The sequence below is a fragment of the Scyliorhinus torazame genome, chromosome 3 (genome assembly GCF_047496885.1).
Source record: "Scyliorhinus torazame isolate Kashiwa2021f chromosome 3, sScyTor2.1, whole genome shotgun sequence".
Classification (NCBI taxonomy): Eukaryota; Metazoa; Chordata; class Chondrichthyes; order Carcharhiniformes; family Scyliorhinidae; genus Scyliorhinus; species Scyliorhinus torazame.
The window spans coordinates 285,360,302-285,377,015 of NC_092709.1; positions in this window are offsets into that span (position 1 = coordinate 285,360,302).

The following is a 16,714-nucleotide window of genomic DNA, read 5'->3' on the forward strand; positions in this document are numbered from 1 at the left end:
ACTGTTCCCTCTGTGGCTGGAAGGCATGTCACGCGGATTGGGCCTTGGGTTGATGGGTCCGATGCTGTGGAGTGCGCCGTCCCCGGGTTCGGCTGTTGGCAGCTTCGCCCCCTGTGTGACTGGTGAGGGAGTTGGGCCGGAAGTAATGCTTGGTGGAGTACACGCTTGCCCGTCCTGCTTCCCCGTTTGGTGGAGCCTTATCTGAACCAATTTTTTTTTAGGTTTGTTGTCTGGTCACTGTGGGGTTTGCACCCGTTTGGTCCTCTCCTATCCACTCCTCCTAAATGGCCATCCTTGTGAGGGGTTTCGGGCTTTGGGGGGGGGAGGGGTGTAATAACCTGCACAGGACTCCTCCACCTGGGGATGATTGTTCCCCATGTTCAATTGGACTGAGTTAACCCAGCACTAGCATAAAAGGCAGGCAGCTGTAGAGCCAGCTAAAAAGGAATGAGGACCCGGTGAAAGGGAACCGGGCCCTGTGCATGTATGATGCTGTTGCTGAAATAAAGGACTTTTAAGAAGCTCTTTGGACTCCCCTGGCTTTATCACATTACTATTTAAAAAAATTCCTGGCCCCTAATTGGATCGTAAGGAGGTCTTGTGGCAGTGGTAGCATCCCTGCCTCTGAGCCAGAAGATTCGGGTTTGAGTCCCACTCGAGGATGTGATGGCCAAGGAAGGTGTATTCATAAAACGATCAAACTGGTTGAATGTGTCAACCTGTAAATCCTCCCAACATGCCAATGGCTGATGGTAAGAGTGGGACAGACTCTTGGCTGGGTCAGCCAAGCTTGATGTGGAGTCGCCTCTGGCGACAGAGTAGTGACCTGTTCTGGGAATGACGAGCTATGGAATCAGACAGAAGTCTACCTTAGTACGCCTCTAGGTGCAGGAAGAGAGTTGAAATTGCATCATAACAAGGGTTTGTAGTGTGATGGGAGTGGGGAAACATAAGAGGTGCATGTTCAGCCCCAACATTCCAATGATACAAGTATCATCTCACCCATTGTGGGTAAGGACATGCAGTCATTCTCGTTAGCTCCCTCCCTCTCTGGTTATGAGAAGCCCTGTTCCCCAAGAGAGATGGAAGTTTGACAGTAAGTGTGGTGCAATGCGTTTGGGTGATTTGACTGTCCTGGTGGAGTGTGTCGGCTGTTCGGTGCGAGTGTGAGGGCTAGATGAGGCTGAGGTGATATTATTAATGTTGGGTAAGAGCAGTGATTGATAGAGTTTATTGGTAGGTCAGCAATGAGGATATGATGTATTCAGCAGGCGAGTGATACATGAGTGAGTTGTGCCACTTGAAGCTATATTGACACACCTTGATCACTCGTTTGAAGTCACTGAACTTTTTGCCACTTCCAGGTCCGAGAGCCATTGACCACCATGACTATCTGGTCCCACTGCCTTCTGAGAGTTTACCCAGAAGTCATCTTGGTTCCCTGTGGATGGAAGGCATTTCTCCTCCTCTGTATCTTGTCAAGTGCAGCATTAGAAAAATTTGAAGTTGGCTCCTCCCGGTTTTGCCATTATTGAGCGTTTCCTTGGTCGCATTTAGTTGCAGCATGACTTCCAGACCCTTGTCCAGCCACACTACAACTTCCCTTTAAGAAGAGAGTTAAATGCTGCAGATGCTAGAAATTTGGAGTAAAAACAGAAAAGGATGGTAATACCCTGCATGTCTGGTAGCATCTGCAGAGAGAGGAACTGAGTTAACATTTTTCGATCTGAAGGAAGCTCACCGACCTACTTTAACTTGGTATCTCTCTCTGGAGATGGTGCCAATGTTTCCAGAATTTTCTGTTTTAATTCCCTTTCTGTGGTGCCTGCTCATTTTAACTGGTGCTAGCCTCACTTTATTTTGAGCACCCACTGAGTTGTACAGCCTCCCAACAGTGCAGTTAGTACTGACACACACTACAATTATGTCAATAAACAAACAGCTCCATGTTGCAAAGTCCTGCCCGTTTTCAGGAGCCATTGAATTTTGGCCCTAAAATGTCCTGTGGAGAATGTGCTCTGGATCTCCTTCAGCCTGGTTGGAGGTGGGTTAATAATTCTCTGAGCGAGGGATAGTTTGTTCTGAATCTTAATCCAGTAAACACTACAAAAGACAATAATTAGTGATGATTAACTTTAATTGTTGTTCATATCACAACAGGTCAGTTCAAGGTTTCATGATCAGTGGGTGGGTGACATGATGGAAAATCACTGAACCATCATGATCTCCCACAGCAAGACAAATGTTGATGTATATATCAGAAAAGTATGAGCTGTGGTCCGAAGAGTTTTGCAATGGAAGTGAATTTGAACTTATAAGCATCAAGACTGTGAGAGAAAAGTGGTGACTCCACCCTCCTGCACCCCAGTGGACAGCTGTATTCTCAGGGTCACTGGTAGGAGACTTAGTTATGGGGAACCAAGATCTGATTCGCCAACCCTGGCCCCCATTTGTTCAAAGCACCTTTGTATATGTATTCATTCATGGGATGTGGGTGTCGCTGGTCAGGTCCGTATTTATTCCCCATCGCTAGTTGCACTTGAGAAAGTGGTGGTGAGTTGCCTTCTTGAACCGCTGCAGTCCCTGAGGTGTAGGTACACCCACAGTGCTGTTAGAGAGGGATTTCCCGACACAGCTGTCTCCAGCACTCTCCACAATCCCAGAGACACTCACCTCAGTTGGGCACTTATGTGAAGAGGCTCCTGGGACACTATCTGGTGGACACCACACATGCTCCGGTACAGCAGATGGAGGTAGGAACCCACGAGGAAGCAGATGGTCGGAAGCGGGCTGACCCCAGGAACTAGCTGCCGTCCAGATGGGTATCTGGCTTCTGGAATGAACAGTCCCATCGATCATAGAAATGCAGTCCCAGAGCCAGGGACTGTATGAGGGGTTGTCGGCGAGCATCCAGAGCCTGGCAGGTGCAGATGGGTGAGTCCAACCGCATACAATATCAGGAGGTGGTACTGGCCATGAGTGCCACGCAGGCCAACACACATGGGTGGCACCTGTAGCCATCTGGGATGGCCACTTACAACAAAAAACATGGATGTTCGCAAAGCCTAAAGGGAAATGTGGTCAATGTAAGATTCAGGCAGGCATAGAGCCTGAATGTATATTTGTGAGCAGAGAATCCAGACAGCATCGAAACCCCAACCGATTAGCATTTTAATGGCCCATCTCCGTAAGATAAAGGACTGATACTCCGGTAACCGATACAAGTCCAGACATTTCAGCGTCACTCTCTTTACTCAGGAAGCATCAACAACAGGGTCAATGACCACTTAGGACACGACCAGCCATCAAGGCATCCGCCCCTTTATTGGCTTAGATCGAAGGCAGTGATCGAGAACTGCCCAATTAATTGGGTCCAAACCTAAGGACCGCCCAAAAGAGCGTGAAAACCCCAAGGATAAAGAGCGACACTGCCATGTGTTCAAGCTCTTTTGGACCTGGCGCTCCGGCAACATCCATCTGCAATCGCAGCACCACGACCAGAAGCAAGTTCAAGTTCAACGCTCACTACCAGACGGATGATCCTAGCTGAACCGCAGTTACTTCTCCAGACCCAGTAGATCCAGATTCGAACAAAAGCCACTGTTCCTCTGACCTAAGCAGGGTGCCTGAAGTTAAGTACAGATTGTCATAGTTGTTAGGTGTAGTTTTAGCTCGTAGTGTTTATGTTGCACGTGTAAGTTAATCTTGTGTGTAAATAAAGTATCATTGATCTTGAACTAACTAACTGGTTGTTTGGCTCTTTGATCAATACCCGGTTGAACCTTGTGGCGGTATCATTTGATACCTGGCGACTGTGAAAGCATACCATATCAATATCTAGATAAAAGAAGGGCAACCTCATTGACTGCCATATATTTGACAAGGTGCCACACAAAAGGTTGTTGCATAAGATAAAGATGCATGGCATTAAGGGGAAAGTAGGAGCATGGATAGAGGATTGGTTAATTAATAGAAAGCAAAGAGTGGGGATTAATGGGTGTTTCTCTGGTTGGCAATCAGTAGCTAGTGGTGTCCCTCAGGGATCAGTGTTGGGCCCACAACTGTTCACAATTTACATAGATGATTTGGAGTTGGGGACCAAGGGCAATGTGTGCAAGTTTGCAGACGACACCAAGATAAGTGGTAAAGCAAAAAGTGCAGAGGATACTGGAAGTCTGCAGAGGGATTGAGACAGGCTAAGTGAATGGGCTAGGGTCTGGCAGATGGAATACAATGTTGACAAATGTGAGGTTATCCATTTTGGTAAGAATAACGGCAAAAGGGATTATTATTTAAATGATAACATATTAAAACATGCTGCTGTGCAGAGAGACCTGGGTGTGCTCGTGCATGAGTCGCAGAAAGTTGGTTTTCAGGTGCAGCAGGTGATTAAGAAGGCAAATGGAATTTTGTCCTTCATTGCTAGAGGGATGGAGTTTAAGACTAGGGAGGTTATGCTGCAATTGTATAAGGTGTTAGTGAGGCCACACCTGGAGTATTGTGTTCAGCTTTGGTCTCCTTACTTGAGAAAGGACGTACTGGCACTGGAGGGTGTGCAGAGGAGATTTACTAGGTTAATCCCAGAGCTGAAGGGGTTGGATTACGAGGAGAGGTTGAGTAGACTGGGACTGTACTCGTTGGAATTTAGAAGGATGAGGGGGGATCTTTTAGAAACATATAAGATTATGAAGGGAATAGATAGGATAGATGCGGGCAGGTTGTTTCCACTGGCGGGTGAAAGCAGAACTAGGGGGCATAGCCTCAAAATAAGGGGAAGTAGATTTAGGACTGAGTTTAGGAGGAACTTCTTCACCCAAAGGGTTGTGAATCTATGGAATTCCTTGCCCAGTGAAGCAGTTGAGGCTCCTTTATTAAATGTTTTTAAGATAAAGATAGATAGTTTTTTGAAGAATAAAGGGATTAAGGGTTATGGTGTTCGGGCCGGAAAGTGGAGCTGAGTCCACAAAAGACAGCCATGATCTCATTGAATGGCGGAGCAGGCTCGAGGGGCCAGATGGCCTACTCCTGCTCCTAGTTCTTATGTTCTTAAAGATAGCAACATTTATTGGCGACTCTGGTGGGATTCGACCCAGAAATGATTTTGTCACTCCGAGAGAACCCACAAAACGTTTGAATTAGAATCCCAATTGGAAAAGTGAAATAAACTACAAGTGTAAGACCAGTATCGATCAAACCTCCAAGATTCGGAAATGTGTAGTAATTTGCATGCGTACTAACAGGGATATCGGGTAAACCCGTTAGATTTTGTTGCGTGAAACGTTCGGGAGTTGTGTGAACCGGAAAATAGCTTAAGCGATACCCGTTGTTTGCATCACCGCTTTATTCCCCCCTGTCCAAATTCACGGTAGAGATACAGAGACATAATAGCAGAAATGGCAATGAAGGCAATGGAATGCCATATGTACCCACAGGAACCCGAGGTCGCAGCGACCAATAGAGCAGAGCAGTGTCCCCCATATGGGAAAAGGAAATTAGGAAGTACCTAAAGGGGAAAGGATGGTCCCTATGGTCTGAGTTTTGTGCAAATGAAGAGACAGGTCCTGGTAGTGTAGGACAAACTTGTTGGGACAACCTGACCGAGATCCATAAAAAGAGTTTAGGTAGAGTTCGTAAGCCAATGGCAATCGTGTCCTGTTTGACACAATTGCGAGGCACAGAGGAGGTTGTGAGGACGCGCCGCAGACAGCTTGTAGAGAAAGAGAAGAGTAATGAGGGAAATGTTAGTGAATGTGAAAAAGTAAATGAGCAACTCCGAAAGCAGCTAGCGGCGAAGGACAAGGAGATGGCTGATGTCAAACGGGCACACCAATCTTGCCTCGCTCACCTAAGCAGCTTTCAGTCACAGTATGATAAGGCCTACCAAGACATGCAACGCGCGGTTTCGGTAAAGGAAGAGACAGACCACCAAGTAGAACAATTGAAAAAGCAATGCGAGGACTTAAAGGCAGCCCTACGAGCACTACACAGTTCCACCACAGAACAAAGGCAGAGTTTGGTAGACCTTGCCAAATGCAGGCAGCAAATTGCAAAATTGGAATCACTGCTCTCAGTTCAGAATGGTTTCAGAGATACCTTTGGACCAAATTTAGGCCAGGAAGATGGCCCCGATTGGCAGGAACTTAATGAAACGGCCCATCGATACGTAAACGGAACAGAGATTCAGAATAGAGCCCCCCCAGGCCCCGAAAAGGAAAGCACCCGCACCACCGACAGTACATGCAGCACCCAACCCTATGAATCCAGTCACCACGCAGCGCAGAGTAACAACAGAAGACCAACCCAATTTCGTATACACCACCCCACTAACCATCACCCAGTTAAGGGATTCCCGTGATAAAATAGAAACCTTTCACCCCACATCAGACCCACACCATTTCTTTGAGCGAGTTAGACAACATCTGGACGAGCAGGAAGAAGTGAAACTCATAGTAATGAGCCTTGACCCATCCGTTAGTTCAGCTCTTCCCGACCCACAAAATGTAGGAGGAGTTGGCCTCCAGGATATGAAAACAGCCATCCTAGATGCAATTGGCTATAATAGAAGAGATCCCGTAGAAGGACTCAAGTGATGTCGGCAGAAGAAAGGAGAGCATCCAACAGCATTTGCTGGACGCCTCTGGATACACTTCACAGCAATATTTGGAGATTTAGCCCGGGCCCAGTTAACTGCAGACAATACGGCCAAATGTATTTTAGTCTCCCACGCCACAGATGCAGGACAAAAAGCATGTGCAAATTATGACCCCTCAGACCCGGCACACAGTGAAGTCTGGGTTCTGAAGAGATTATCTAGAGCTTGGGAACAATCCCTACATAAAAAGGCAGAGCAGGAGGAGGTAGAAGCAAACATAAATCCAGTAAGGACACATCAAGACCCCGCATGGGTAAATGAAGGTCAAAATAACACGCAGCACCCTAAAACGCAGGGCTGCTACAATTGTGGATACAAGGGACATTACGCCTGAGAATGCAATGCCCCCCCCCCCCCCCCCCCGAAACAGCAACGGAATCAGCACGCAAATGCCCCACACAGGAACAATGCCAGGGCTATCCACAGCGTTAGCGCCCGTTCAGATAATTTGGCCATAAATGGCACCCATTGACAGTGTTCGGACTCCCCAACTTGGGTCTGCGACACACTTTGGGACAAGTCCGGAAGACCGGTAGTCACAGGCACAGTCCGGAGACACCCCGTAGAGTTCCTTTGGGACACAGGAGGGTCCCGAACCACATTAAACTCCTCCACGATGTACCAGCGAGATATATGGCCCACTACAGACAGTATCACTCTTAGTGGATTTACAGGACACCTCCAGCAGGGACACATTACGGCCCCTGTGGATATTCAGATCGGTAACATTAGAACCAAGCACTCAGTCATTTTGGTAGATTTACCCCAGACAGCAGAGCACATCTTGGGGATAGATTTCATGAGCTCATACAACCTTTCTTTTGACCCCGTGAATAAGTGTGTGTGGAGAATGGCTAGAGCAGCACGAGCCCCCGCCACGCTCACAGTAGGGAACTACGAACACAGGATTAGCTCAGTGGGAGATTACTGGTTTGATCCACAAACCATTACATAGAACACAGAACATAGAAAATACAGCACAGAACAGGCCCTTCGGCCCACGATGTTGTGCCGAACCTTTGTCCTAGATTAATCATAGATTATCATTGAATTTACAGTGCAGAAGGAGGCCATTCGGCCCTTTGAGTCTGCACCGGCTCTTGGAAAGAGCACCCTACCCAAAATCAACACCTCCACCCAACACCAAGGGCAATTTGGACATTAAGGGCAATTTATCATTGGCCAATTCACCTAACCCGCACATCTTTGGACTGTGGGAGGAAACCGGAGCACCCGGAGGAAACCCACGCAGACACGGGGAGGACGTGCAGACTCCGCACAGCCAATGACCCAAGCCGGAATCGAACCTGGGACCATGGAGCTGTGAAGCAATTGTGCTATCCACAATGCTACCGTGCTGCCCTTAAGAACAAATAAATCTACACTATATCATTTTACCGTAATCCATGTACCTATCCAATAGCTGCTTGAAGGTCCCTAATGTTTCCGACTCAACTACTTCCACAGGCAGTGCATTCCATGCCCCCACTACTCTCCGGGTAAAGAACCTATCTCTGATATCCCTCCTATATCTTCCACCTTTCACCTTAAATTTATGTCCCCTTGTAATGGTGTGTTCCACCCGGGGAAAAAGTCTCTGACTGTCTACTCTATCTATTCCCCTGATCATCTTATAAACCTCTATCAAGTCGCCCCTCATCCTTCTCCGCTCTAATGAGAAAAGGCCTAGCACCCTCAACCTTTCCTCGTAAGACCTACTCTCCATTCCAGGCAACATCCTGGTAAATCTTCTTTGTACCTTTTCCAGAGCTTCCACATCCTTCCTAAAATGAGGCGACCAGAACTGTACACAGTACTCCAAATGTGGCCTTACCAAAGTTTTGTACAGCTGCATCATCACCTCACGGCTCTCAAATTCAATCCCTCTGTTAATGAACGCGAGCACACCATAGGCCTTCTTCACAGCTCTATCCACTTGAGTGGCAACTTTCAAAGATGTATGAACATAGACCCCAAGATCTCTCTGCTCCTCCACATTGCCAAGAACTCTACCGTTAACCCTGTATTCCGCATTCATATTTGTCCTTCCAAAATGGACAACCTCACACTTTTCAGGGTTAAACTCCATCTGCCACTTCTCAGCCCAGCTCTGCATCCTATCTATGTCTCTTTGCAGCCGACAACAGCCCTCCTTACCATCCACAACTCCACCAATCTTTGTATCGTCTGCAAATTTACTGACCCACCCTTCAACTCCCTCATCCAAGTCATTAATGAAAATCACAAACAGCAGAGGACCCAGAACTGATCCCTGCGGTACACCACTGGTAACTGGGATCCAGGCTGAATATTTGCCATCCACCACCACTCTCTGACTTCTATCGGTTAGCCAGTTTGTTATCCAACTGGCCAAATTTCCCACTATCCCATGCCTCCTTACTTTCTGCATAAGCCTACCATGGGGAACTTTATCAAATGCCTTACTAAAATCCATGTACACTACATCCACTGCTTTACCTTCATCCACATGCTTGGTCACCTCCTCAAAGAATTCAATAAGATTTGTAAGGCAAGACCTACCCCTCACAAATCCGTGCTGACTATCCCTAATCAAGAAGTGTCTTTCCAGATGCTCAGAAATCCTATCCTTCAGTACCCTTTCCATTACTTTGCCTACCACCGAAGTAAGACTAACTGGCCTGTAATTCCCAGGGTTATCCCTAGTTCCTTTTTTGAACAGGGGCACGACATTCGCCACTCTCCAATTACCACGGACAAAACAATTAGGGAAGTCTTGAAGAGACACAAAGCATCTTTTGCCCAGCACAAGCACGATTGCGGTAAAATTCCAGGACTGGTCACCATTACAGATCCCGATTCTAAGCCCCAGAAACAATACGGTTTTCCACAGCAAGCCGAGGGAGAAATAGCTAAGGTAATTCAAAGTTTATTGGATCAAGGTGTGATTCGGCCCGTAGCATCAACAAACAATGCCCCGATTTGGCCCTTAAGAAAACCAGATGGTTCATGGAGACTGACCATTGATTATAGAGAATTAAACAAAGTAACTCCGTTAGCAGCCCCCACCATTGGCACGGGTCCCGAGACAGTGTTAAAGCAGGGACTACAGTCAAATTTTTTCATGGTTCTGGACATTAGCAATGGCTTTTGGCCCATTCCATTGGATAAAAACTGTCAGTATAAATTTGCATTCACCTTCCAGGGACAGCAATACATGTGGACATGCCTTCCACAAGGTTTCCACAACCCCCCCTTCATTTTTCACAGACAATTGGCGAATGGATTATCGAAATTTTCCCGACCCGAATACCTCATTCACTATGTGGACGACTTGCTCCTACAAACTGACACCAAGGAAGAGCACATTTCGCTTCTTTCTGAACTCTTCGGTCTCCTTAAAGAAATTGGATGTAAAATCAACCCCAAAAAAGCCCAAATTCTCCAAGAAAAGGTCACTTATTTAGGAACAGTTATAATAGAACATAGAACATAGAACAATACAGCGCAGTACAGGCCCTTCGGCCCACGATGTTGCACCGAAACAAAAGCCATCTAACCTACACTATGCCATTATCATCCATATGTTTATCCAATAAACTTTTAAATGCCCTCAATGTTGGCGAGTTCACTACTGTAGCAGGTAGGGCATTCCACGGCCTCACTACTCTTTGCGTAAAGAACCTACCTCTGACCTCTGTCCTATATCTATTACCCCTCAGTTTAAAGTTATGTCCCCTCGTGCCAGCCATATCCATCCGCGGGAGAAGGCTCTCACTGTCCACCCTATCCAACCCCCTGATCATTTTGTATGCCTCTATTAAGTCTCCTCTTAACCTTCTTCTCTCCAACGAAAACAACCTCAAGTCCGTCAGCCTTTCCTCATAAGATTTTCCCTCCATACCAGGCAACATCCTGGTAAATCTCCTCTGCACCCGCTCCAAAGCCTCCACGTCCTTCCTATAATGCGGTGACCAGAACTGTACGCAATACTCCAAATGCGGCCGGACCAGAGTTCTGTACAGCTGCAACATGACCTCCCGACTCCGGAACGCAATCCCTCTACCAATAAAGGCCAACACTCCATAGGCCTTCTTCACAACCCTATCAACCTGGGTGGCAACTTTCAGGGATCTATGTACATGGACACCTAGATCCCTCTGCTCAGCCACACTTTCAAGAACTTTACCATTAGCCAAATATTCCGCATTCCTGTTATTCCTTCCAAAGTGAATCACCTCACACTTCTCTACATTAAACTCCATTTGCCACCTCTCAGCCCAGCTCTGCAGCTTATCTATATCCCTCTGTAACCTGCTACATCCTTCCACACTATCGACAACACCACCGACTTTAGTATCGTCTGCAAATTTACTCACCCACCCTTCTGCGCCTTCCTCTAGGTCATTGATAAAAATGACAAACAGCAACGGTCCCAGAACAGATCCTTGTGGTACTCCACTTGTGACTGTACTCCATTCTGAACATTTCCCATCAACCACCACCCTCTGTCTTCTTTCAGCTAGCCAATTTCTGATCCACATCTCTAAATCACCCTCAATCCCCAGCCTCCGTATTTTTTGCAATAGCCTACCGTGGGGAACCTTATCAAACGCTTTGCTGAAATCCATATACACCACATCAACTGCTCTACCCTCGTCTACCTGTTCAGTCACCTTCTCAAAGAACTCAATAAGGTTTGTGAGGCATGACCTACCCTTCACAAAGCCATGCTGACTATCCCTGATCATATTATTCCTATCTAGATGATTATAAATCTTGTCCCTTATAATCCCCTCCAAGACTTTACCCACTACAGACGTGAGGCTCACCGGTCTATAGTTGCCGGGGTTGTCTCTGCTCCCCTTTTTGAACAAAGGGACCACATTTGCTGTCCTCCAGTCCTCTGGCACTATTCCTGTAGCCAATGATGACATAAAAATCAAAGCCAAAGGTCCAGCAATCTCTTCCCTGGCCTCCCATAGAATCCTAGGATAAATCCCATCAGGTCCCGGGGACTTATCTATTTTCAGCCTGTCCAGAATTGCCAACACCTCTTCCCTACGTACCTCAATGCCATCTATTCTATTAGCCTGGGGCTCAGCATTCTCCTCCACAACATTATCTTTTTCCTGAGTGAATACTGACGAAAAATATTCATTTAGTATCTCGCCTATCTCTTCAGACTCCACACACAATTTCCCATCCCTGTCCTTGACTGGTCCTACTCTTTCCCTAGTCATTCGCTTATTCCTGACATACCTATAGAAAGCTTTTGGGTTTTCCTTGATCCTTCCTGCCAAATACTTCTCATGTCCCCTCCTTGCTCGTCTTAGCTCTCTCTTTAGATCCTTCCTCGCTATCTTGTAACTATCCATCGCCCCAACCGAAACTTCACACTTCATCTTCACATAGGCCTTCTTCTTCCTCTTAACAAGAGATTCCACTTCCTTGGTAAACCACGGTTCCCTCGCTCGACGCCTTCCTCCCTGTCTGACCGGTACATACTTATCAAGAACACGCAGTAGCTGATCCTTGAACAAGCCCCACTTATCCAGTGTGCCCAACACTTGCAGCCTACTTCTCCACCTTATCCCCCCCAAGTCACGTCTAATGGCATCATAATTGCCCTTCCCCCAGCTATAACTCTTGCCCTGCGGTGTATACTTATCCCTTTCCATCATTAACGTAAACGTCACCGAATTGTGGTCACTGTCCCCAAAGTGCTCTTCTACCTCCAAATCCAACACCTGGCCTGGTTCATTACCCAAAACCAAATCCAACGTGGCCTCGCCTCTTGTTGGCCTGTCAACATATTGTTTCAGGAAACCCTCCTGCACACACTGTACAAAAAACGACCCATCTATTGTACTCGAACTATATATTTTCCAGTCAATATTTGGAAAGTTAAAGTCTCCCATAATAACTACCCTGTTACTTTCGCTCATATCCAGAATCATCTTCGCCATCCTTTCCTCTACATCCCTAGAACTATTAGGAGGCCTATAAAAAACTCCCAACAGGGTGACCTCTCCTTTCCTGTTTCGAACTTCAGCCAATACTACCTCGGAAGAAGAGTCCCCATCTAGCATCCTCTCCGCCACCGTAATACTGCTCTTGACTAGCAGCGCCACACCTCCCCCTCTTTTGCCTCCTTCTCTGAGCTTACTAAAACACCTAAACCCCGGAACCTGCAACATCCATTCCTGTCCCTGCTCTATCCATGTCTCCGAAATGGCCACAACATCGAAGTCCCAGGTACCAACCCACGCTGCCAGTTCCCCTACCTTGTTTCGTATACTCCTGGCATTGAAGTAGACACACTTCAAACCACCTACCTGAACGCTGGCCCCCTCCTGCGACGTCAAATCTGTGCTCCTGACCTCTATACTCTCATTCTCCCTTACCCTAAAACTACAATCCAGGTTCCCATGCCCCTGCTGCATTAGTTTAAACCCCCCCAAAGAGCACTAACAAATCTCCCCCCCAGGATATTTGTGCCCCTCAGGTTCAGATGTAGACCATCCTGTCTGTAGAGGTCCCACCTTCCCCAGAAAGAGCCCCAGTTATCCAAAAATCTGAAACCCTCCCGCCTGCACCATCCCTGTAGCCACGTGTTTAAATGCTCTCTCTCCCTATTCCTCATCTCACTATCACGTGGCACAGGCAACAACCCAGAGATAACAACTCTGTTTGTTCTAGTTCTGAGCTTCCATCCTAGCTCCCTGAAAGCCTGCCTGACATCCTTGTCCCCTTTCCTACCTATGTCGTTGGTGCCAATGTGGACCACGACTTGGGGCTGCTCCCCCTCCCCCTAAGGACCCGGAAAACACGATCCGAGACATCACGTACCCTTGCACCTGGGAGGCAACATACCAAACGTGAGTCTCTCACGCTCCCACAAAACCTCCTATCTGTGCCCCTGACTATAGAGTCCCCAACTACTAATGCTCTGCTCCTCTCCCCCCTTCCCTTCTGAGCAACAGGGACAGACTCCGTGCCAGAGGCCCGTACCCCATGGCTTACCCCTGGTAAGTCGTCCCCCTCACAAGTATCCAAAGCGGTATACTTGTTTCTCAGGGGAACGACCGCAGGGGATCCCTGCACTGACTGTTTTTTCCCAGTCCCTCTTACAGTTACCCACCTATCTCCAATCTTTGGTGTAACTAATTCCCTGAAGCTGCTATCTATGACCCCTTCTGCCTCCCGAATGATCCGAAGTTCTTCCAACTCCAGCTCCAGTTCCCTAACTCGGTCTTGGAGGAGCTGGAGATGGCAGCACTTCCTGCAGGTAAAATCAGCAGGGACACTAACTGCATCCCTCACCTCAAACATCCTGCAGGAGGAACATTGCACTCCCTTCCCTGCCATTCCTCTAACTTTCTACCAAGATCTGGCTAACAACTAAATTAAATTTTTATAAAAAATAATAATAATATAATAAAAATATGGTACTTACCTCAGACCAATGGGTTTTATTATTAGGTTAGAGGAGGAGGGCGGGTGGGAGACACTACACGTGTAGTGTCTCGGATTTCCTCTCCACCAGAATTTATTGGTGAGGGTCTTCCCAGACGTCCGCGGGTCGACTTCCTGTTCCCGCCTAAAAAACTAATTTTAAAAAAAAAAAGAAAAATTCTCAGCTCCTGCTGAAATTGACTAACCAGCCAGCTCCACTCCCGCCAAAATCGACTGGCCTGCCCCTGCAAAGAGAAGTGCTTTTAAAGGTTGACTTACCTCCCAGCAACCTCCTTCCGCAATGCTCCCGCTGAAATTGACTAACCAGCTGCTCTCACGCCGCCGAAATCGACTGGCCTGCCCCTGCAAAGAGAAGTGCTTTTAAAGGTTGACTTACCTCCCAGCAACCTCCTTCCGCAATGCTCCCGCTGAAATTGACTAACCACTCACCAGCTGCTCTCACGCCGCCGAAATCGACTGGCCTGCCCCTGCAAAGAGAAGTGCTTTTAAAGGTTGACTTACCTCCCAGCAACCTCCTTCCGCAATGCTCCCGCTGAAACTGACTCACCACTCACCAGCTGTTCTCCCGCCAAAATCGACTGGCCTGCCCCTGCAAAGAGAAGTGCTTTTAAAGGTTGACTTACCTCCCAGCAACCTCCTTCCGCAATGCTCCCGCTGAAATTGACTAACCAGCTGCTCTCACGCCGCCGAAATCGACTGGCCTGCCCCTGCAAAGAGAAGTGCTTTTAAAGGTTGACTTACCTCCCAGCAACCTCCTTCCGCAATGCTCCCGCTGAAATTGACTAACCAGCTGCTCTCACGCCGCCGAAATCGACTGGCCTGCCCCTGCAAAGAGAAGTGCTTTTAAAGGTTGACTTACCTCCCAGCAACCTCCTTCCGCAATGCTCCCGCTGAAATTGACTAACCAGCTGCTCTCACGCCGCCGAAATCGACTGGCCTGCCCCTGCAAAGAGAAGTGCTTTTAAAGGTTGACTTACCTCCCAGCAACCTCCTTCCGCAATGCTCCCGCTGAAATTGACTAACCACTCACCAGCTGCTCTCACGCCGCCGAAATCGACTGGCCTGCCCCTGCAAAGAGAAGTGCTTTTAAAGGTTGACTTACCTCCCAGCAACCTCCTTCCGCAATGCTCCCGCTGAAACTGACTCACCACTCACCAGCTGTTCTCCCGCCAAAATCGACTGGCCTGCCCCTGCAAAGAGAAGTGCTTTTAAAGGTTGACTTACCTCCCAGCAACCTCCTTCCGCAATGCTCCCGCTGAAATTGACTAACCAGCTGCTCTCACGCCGCCGAAATCGACTGGCCTGCCCCTGCAAAGAGAAGTGCTTTTAAAGGTTGACTTACCTCCCAGCAACCTCCTTCCGCAATGCTCCCGCTGAAACTGACTCACCACTCACCAGCTGTTCTCCCGCCGAAATCGACTGGCCTGCCCCTGCAAAGAGAAGTGCTTTTAAAGGTTGACTTACCTCCCAGCAACCTCCTTCCGCAATGCTCCCGCTGAAATTGACTAACCAGCTGCTCTCACGCCGCCGAAATCGACTGGCCTGCCCCTGCAAAGAGAAGTGCTTTTAAAGGTTGACTTACCTCCCAGCAACCTCCTTCCGCAATGCTCCCGATGAAATTGAAAATGCATGGTAAGCGTGAGATAGAACAAAAACGTATTGATTCAATTGTTAAATTGCCCTTGCCCCATAATATTACAGCACTCCGGTCATTTTTAGGACTGGTTGGTTACTGCAGGAACCATATAGACGGTTTCGCCCAAAGGCAGCCCCACTTTCTGAGCTCCTTAAGAAACAGGCCCCATGGAAATGGCTTCCGCAGCACACGGATGCCGTAGATGCATTGAAACGCGCCCTAAGTACAGCTCCCACTTTGCAGGCACCAGACCCACACTCCCCATACGCAATGGAGGTAGCGACCACCGACCGAACCCTTTCGGCCGTACTTCTTCAGGAAAGGCACGATCGTTTAGGACCTGTAGCCTATGCCTCATGAGTTTTAGATCCGGTAGAGCAAGGATTTTCAGCCTGCGAAAGGCACTTGCTCGCAGTTTTTTGGGCTGTTCAGTACTTCGCATACATAACCGGATTCCATCCCGTAACCATTTTGACTGAGCACACCCCGACACAGCTACTTTTAGAAGATGGCACAGTAAGCCAAATCAGAGCAGCGCGCTGGACCCTACTCCTACAAGGACGCAACATCACAGTGAAGAGGACAAAGTCGCACATGTTTCTGGCTGATAATTTACAATATGCAGGAACCTCACATGAGTGTGAAATCATTGCAGCCAAGCACAACACAGAACCCTTTATTCCCAAATTGCTACCAACAAAAACAGGCATCAGACCACAGAGAAAGCAGCCCACAGATAATTCGCTAAAAATTTATGTAGATGGCTCCTCCACCATTCTAAATGGGAAAAAGATTACAGGATGTGGCATATATGTAGAAGACGCGCAGGGACACGCATTAGAGGAGATATTGTTAAAATTGCCAGGACATTTAGGTTTGCAGGCAGCCGAGTTAGCAGCCATTGCATACATTGTGCAGCACCCAGATTCGTTCCCGACCCCAGCAGACATATATTCGGACAGTTTATA